Source organism: Bos mutus, chromosome 14 (assembly GCF_027580195.1).
Source record: "Bos mutus isolate GX-2022 chromosome 14, NWIPB_WYAK_1.1, whole genome shotgun sequence".
NCBI classification, from domain to species: Eukaryota; Metazoa; Chordata; class Mammalia; order Artiodactyla; family Bovidae; genus Bos; species Bos mutus.
The window spans coordinates 24,477,714-24,484,730 of NC_091630.1; the positions used below are offsets into that span (position 1 = coordinate 24,477,714).

At 45.1% G+C, this 7,017-nt stretch overlaps 1 pseudogene; it reads left to right on the forward strand.

Annotated features, from left to right (window-relative positions):
- The first annotated feature begins 406 nt into the window (after positions 1–406).
- Positions 407–6,381, forward strand: LOC102268421 (TBC1 domain family member 1-like; annotated as a pseudogene).
- The last annotated feature ends 636 nt before the right edge of the window (positions 6,382–7,017 follow it).

Genomic DNA, 7,017 nt, shown 5'->3' on the forward strand with positions numbered 1-7,017 from the left:
GAAGAATTAATATTATTAAATGTTCATACTACTGAAAATAGTCTATAGATTCAATGCAATCTCTATCAAAATTCCAGTAGAATTTTTCACAGAAATAGAGCAAACAATCCTAAAATGTATATGGAACCACAAAAGACTCTGAAAGCCATAGTGATCTTAAGAAAGAAGAGAAAGCTGGAGACAACACAGTACCTAGTTTCAAACTATATCACAAAAGCCATAATCATGAAAACAGTATGGTATTAGCATAAAAGCAGAGACATAGATTAATGGAATAGAAGAGAGCCCAGAAATAAGCCCATTTGCATATGGTCAATTAATTTGCTTAAATGAGCTAAGACTATATAAGGGACAAAGGACAGTTTTCAGTCAGTGGTGTTGGGAAATCTGGAACATATGCAAAAGAATGACAGCGGTCTGCTATCTGATACCATACCCAAAATTTAACTCAAAATGGGTTAAAGATTTGAACATAATACCTGAAACCATAAAACTTCTAGAAGAAAGCAGAGTGGCAAGCTCCTTGACGTAAGTCTTAACAATGATTCGTGGATTTGATGCCAAATGTAAAGCAATAAAAACAAAAACAAGTGAGACTACATCAAACTAAAAGTCTCTCCACAGCAATGATATGAGAAGGCAACCAACTGAATGGGAGAAAATATTTGCAAACCAAGTATTTGATACTGGAACAATATTCAAAATATATAGAATTCAATAGAGAAATAACAATCTAGTTAAAAAACAGGCAGAGAATTTGACTAGATTTTTTTTTTTCCCAAATAAGACACACAGATGGCCAACAGGTACATGAAATGGTGCTCAACATTACTTATAAATAAGGAAATGCAATTCAAAACTCCAATGATTATCACTTTATGCATGTCTGAAAGTATTATGAAAAAGACAAGAAATAGCATGCGTTGCTGAGAAGATGGATGTGTAATGTTGGTTGAAATATTAATTTGGTATAGCCACTATGTAAAAACTATATAGTGTTTCCTCAAAAACAGAACTACCAAGTGAGGTGGGTCTTCCCTGGTGGCTCAGATGGTAAAGCGTCTGCCTACAATGTGGGAGACATGGGTTTGATCCTCTGGAGAAGGAAATAGCAACCCACTCCAGCACTCTTGCCTGGAAAATCCCATGGATGGAGGAGCATGGTGGGCTACAGTCCATGGGGTTGCAAAGAGTTGGACATGACTGAGCGACTTCACTTTCACTTTTACCATGTGACAGGTGGGGAGGAGTCTGCTGCTGCAGCCAGGGGAGCCATGCCCTGCCCTGCTGCACCCCAAGCTGGCCCCTGACTCCCTGCCACCCCTAGGGCAGGCAGTGGGAGTAAGCGGGAGCCCAGGACAATGAGCCCCCACCTGGCCCTTGATCTCACCATTGTTCAGCTGGGTGGCCAAGGTGCCTGAGATCAATTCCATCCAGCAGGCCTGCCAGGAGGAGCTGCATTGCCAGACGGAGTTCGATGACACCTTCATGAGAAGTTCGAGGTGCTGTTTTGCGGTCACGTGGTGATGGCGCTCAGGAAGTCTCCGCCAGCCCTGATCAACTAGTGCTTGGAGGGCTTCAGTCACGTGAGTGGTGGCTTCTCCTCTCGGATCAGTTCCAGTCTGCGCTGCAGCCACTGGGGGATGCCGAGCCGGTCCTCAGCCGGTGCGCAAGTCCTTCTCAAAGCCTTGGCTGCCACTCCTTGGCCTTCGGAAAAGAGTTTCAGGATGCAGGCTTGCAGAGTAGTAGTTTCTTCAACTCTTTTGAGGAAAGTGACATCCAGAACCACCTGATTAGTGGACTCAATATTGTGCAGCGGACAGATATTGAGGAAGCTTGAACTATGCTCTTCACAATTGGTCAATCAGAAGGTTTACCTCATCAGTCCTGACACCAAAAAAATAGCGTTGGAGAAAAATTTTCAGGAGATATCTTTTTGCTCTCAGGTTATTAGATAAGTGGCCCACTTCGGTTTTATCTGCCGGGAGTCTTAGGGAGGTAGAGGCTTTCATTTCCTCTGTTATGTGTTTCAGCGCACAAATGAAGCTCTGGTGGATGAGATTGTCAAGGGAGAGTGTAATTTCCTCAGTTCTGTCTCGCTGCAGCAAAAATTTGAAATGGCAGACCAGGGTTACAGCTTGGTTACAGCTCAGTTTTATTTGGCAAGCAAAGGAAAATACATCCTTGAGGTGTGAGGGCGGTCTGACCCACAAGAAGAGCCAGGGCTCGATTTTGACTCCTCTTTTTATATGGTTTTTCTCTCCCCCCGAGCCTGCCCTATGTAAACTGGGCTAGCCAGGAGGGCTGTTTGTTTCACCTGAGGTTCTCACTCTGGTCCTCAGATTTTCTTTTGTTTCATTTCCGCGGGCTTTGCTTTTCTTTGTCTTTTAGCCACTGCCATTTTGGACTCCTTTTTCCTATTCTACCTACCTATCAAGACCATGATGACCCTGAAGCAGGCCTTCATGGTGGTCTCAGTGCAGCAGACAGAGAAGGCGCTGGTCCAGCTATGTGAGGGCTGCCCCTGCAGGGCCTGCACAAGCTCTGTGAGCAGATAGAGGGAAGGAATTCTTCCAAAACCAAACTAGAGCTCCAGAAGCACCTGACAACATTAACTAACCAGGAGCAAGCAACTATTTTTGAGGAGGTTCAGAAACTGAGATCAAGGAATGAGCAGTGAGAGAATGAATTGGTTATTTCTTTCCTGAGATGTTTACATGAAGAGAAGCTAAAAGTTCACGTCCATATTGGGGAGATAAAAAAAGATGTCACAGATTGCAGTGGAGAATATTGGAAATGAGTTACCATCAAGTACCACTTGATTTAGGCTGGATATGCTGAAAAATAAAGCGAAGAGGTCTTTAACAGAATCTTTAGAAAGTATTTTGTCCTGGGATAATAAAGCCAGAGGCCTCCAGGAGCACTCGGCCAGTCTGGGTCTGGACAGCTCTGTGTCTGGAATACTCAGTAACACCAGCAAAGAGCTGTCTGGCTGTGAAAAGGAGGCTTTGCCCATCTCCAAGAGCTGCTTCAGGCTCCTCAGCTCCTTGGAGGACCTGTCCAGTGACTCGGAGAGCCAACCCACGGAAGAGCCAGCCCTGCCCTCACCCAAGCAGGGCTTCCAAAGGCACGCCAACACCTGAGTCATGTCCTCATGGAATGCCAGAAAGCCTCCACAGCTGGCATGGGGGTCCCCAGGGGTCTCACAAAGGAAGCTTGTGAGGTATCACTCAGTGAGCACAGAGCCCACCTCATGAATCAAAGAACTTTGAGTCCAAAGCTGACCACATGGGTGACCCCAGCAGGACCTCCATAAAGACACAGAGACCATGGAGGCAGCAGATCTTCCTTCGAGTGGCCACCCCACCGAAAGCCTGTGATTCTCTCAGCAGATACGAAGATTATTCAGAGCTGGGAGAGCTTTCCCCACGATCTCCTCTAGAACCAGTTTATGAAGATGGACCCTTCAGCCCTATCCCAGAGGAAAAGAAAAGGACATCTTGTGAACTCCTAGAGCTATGGCAAAAAGCCATTCTACAACAGATACTGCTGTTCAGGATGGAGAAGGAAAAACAAAAGCTGCAAGCCTCTGAGAATGATTTGCTGAACAAGTGCCTAAACCTTGATTATGAAGAAATCACTCCTTGTCTTAAAGAAGTGACTACAGTGTGGGAAAGGATGCTATGCACTCCAGGAAGATCAAAAACTAAGTTTGACATGGAAAAAATGCACTTGGCTGTTGGCCAAGGTGTGCCATGACACCACCGGGGCAAAATCTGGAAATTCTTGGTGGAGCAATGCCGCCTGAAGCACCTGTTCCTCATCAAACAGCAGCCCAAGGAGATTTCCTACAAAGAGCACTTAAAGCAGCTCACCTCCCAGCAGCACACCATTCTCATCTACCTCGGGAGAACATTTCCAACACATCAGTACTACTCTGCTCAGCTAGGAGCAGGGCAGCTGTCACTTTACAACATCCTGAAGGCCTGCTCACTTCTAGATGAAGAAGTGGGCTATTGCCAAGGCCTCAGCTTTGTAGCAGGCATCCTCCTGCTTTACATGGGTGAATAAGAGGCGTTTAACATGCTTAAGGTTCTGATGTTTGACATGGGACTGTGGAAACAGTATTGAATGGATATGGTTATTTTACAGATCCAGATGTACCAACTCTCAAGGCTGTTCCATGATTACCACAGGGACCTATCCAACCACCTGGAGGGACATGAGATCAGCCCCAGCCTCTATGCCGTGTCCTGGTTCCTCACTGTGTTTGCCTTGCAGTTCCCCCTGGGCTTTGTCACTGGAGTCTTTGATATGATCTTTCTTCAGGGATCAGAGGTCATATTTAAAGTGGCTTTAAGTCTGCTGGGATACCATAAGCCCTTGATTCTGCAGCATGAAAACCCAGAAACCATCAGATCAGATCACTCGCTCAGTCGTGTCCAACTCTTTGAGACCCCATGATCGCAGCACGCCAGGCCTCCCTGTCCATCACCAACTCCCGGAGTTCACTCAGACTCACATCCATCGAGTCAGTGATGCCATCCAGCCATCTCATCCTCTGTCGTCCCCTTCTCCTCCTGCCCCCAATTCCTCCCAGCATCAGAGTCTTTTCCAATGAGTCAACTCTTCACATGAGGTGGCCAAAGTACTGGAGTTTCAGCTTTAGCATCATTCCTTCCAAAGAAATCCCAGGGCTGATCTCCTTCAGAATGGACTGGTTGGATCTCCTTGCAGTCCAAGAGACTCTCAAGAGTCTTCTCCAACACCACAGTTCAAAAGCATCAATTCTTTGGCACTCAGCCTTCTTCACAGTCCCACTATCACATCCATACATGACCACAGGAAAAACCATAGCCTTGACTAGATGAACCTTTGTTGGCAAAGTAATGTCTCTGCTTTTGAATATGCTATCTCGGTTGGTCATAACCTTCCTTCCAAGGAGTAAGCATCTTTTAATTTCATGGCTGCAGTCACCATCTGCAGTGATTTTAGAGCCCAGAAAAATAAAGTCTGACACTGTTTCCACTGTTTCCCCATCTATTTCCCATGAAGTGGTGGGACCGGATGCCATGATCTTAGTTTTCTGAATGTTGAGCTTTAAGCCAACTTTTTCACTCTCCACTTTCACTTTCATCAAGAGGCTTTTGAGTTCCTCTTCACTTTCTGCCATAAGGGTGGTGTCATCTGCATATCTGAGGTTATTGATATTTCTCCCGGCAATCTTGATTCCAGCTTGTGTTTCTTCCAGTCCAGCATTTCTCATGATGTACTCTGCATATAAGTTAAATAAGCAAGGTGACAATATACAGCCTTGACGAACTCTTTTTCCTATTTGGAACCAGTCTGTTGTTCCATGTCCATTTCTAACTGTTGCTTCCTGACCTGCATACAAATTTCTCAAGAGGCAGATCAGGTGGTCTGGTATTCCCATCTCTTGAAGAATTTTCCACAGTTGATTGGGATCCACACAGTCAAAGGCTTTGGCATAGTCAATAAAGCAGAAATAGATGTTTTTCTGGAACTCTCTTGCTTTTTCTATGATCCAGTGAATGTTGGCCATCTGATCTCTGGTTCCTCTGCCTTTTCTAAAGCCAGCTTGAACATCAGGAAGTTCACGGTTCACATATTGCTGAAGCCTGGCTTGGAGAATTTTGAGCATTACTTTACTAGCGTGTGAGATGAGTACAATCGTGTGGTAGTTTGAACATTCTTTGGCATTGTCTTTCTTTGGGATTGGAATGAAAACTGACCTTTTCCAGTCCTGTGGCCACTGCTGAGTTTTCCAAGTTTGCTGGCATATTGAGTGCAGCACTTTCACAGCATCATCTTTCAGGATTTGAAATAGTTCAACTGGAATTCCATCACCTCTACTAGCTTTGTTCGTTGTGATGCTTTCTAAGGCCCACTTGACTTCACATTCCAGGATGTCTGGCTCTAGGTCAGTGAAACCATAGTTGACTTTATAAAAAGCATACTACCCAACCTGGGCTTGGTGCAGATGTTGAAGACCATCAGTTAGGTGTTTGAGATGAACTCCTGTAAAGTTACAGGCTTATGAAGTTGAGTACCACATGCTTCAGGCTTCAGGAAGAGCTTATCAATTCTTCTCTCAGTGACAACCAAAGAACGGACAAATTAGAGAAGCCCAACAGCAGCTTATGCAAACAGAATCTTGACCCTGAACAACTGCAGGTGGCCAATGGGACGATCCAGAGCCTGGGAGCCACCCCTGAGAAGCTCCTAAGTAGCGAAAGCAAGCTAAAACAGGCGACCCTGGCCTTGGAGCTGGAGTGGTCAGCCCTGCTGCAGACAGTAGAGCAGCTCTGGAGGCAGATGGCAGAGCTGGGCAGCGGGGAGCCTGACCCCTCGGGTGAATGACGGCCTGGGGTCCAACTCCCACCAGCCCACAGCTCCAGAATAGGTGTGGCCACCGCCCTGACACTGTCCAGGCCTTAACTGAGAGAGATGAAGATGCTGGAGGAGAACAGAGAATGAAGTGTGCTTCTCAGGGAGGAGACCGGCTTGCCAGCACACAGATTCTTCTGAACTGACTCACAATGCAGGCAGTGAATGTCTCAGTGTTGTTGTTGTTGTTTAGGTTTAATTCTTCCCTTTTCCAGTCCTGATTACTCAGTAGATTAGATGGCATGGACTCGAATAAATGCACGTTTATGTTTAAAAAAAGAGACAAAAAACAAAACTACCATATCATCCAACAATTAACTTCTGGGTATTTATCTAAAGGAATAAAAAATGCTAACTAAAAAAAGATGTGCATGCTCATATTCATTGCAACATTATTTATAATACCCAAGATATGCAGTCTAAGTGTCCATCAATGGATAATGAATAAAGAAAATGTGGAATATGAACTGAGTGGAATATTATTCACCCATTAAAACGAGAAAATCTTGCCATTTACTCTGTCGTGGATAGACCAGTGTATAGTGGATGTATCGTGGATGGACCATACATTCTTCTTAATGAAATAAGTCAGACAGAGAAAGACAAATA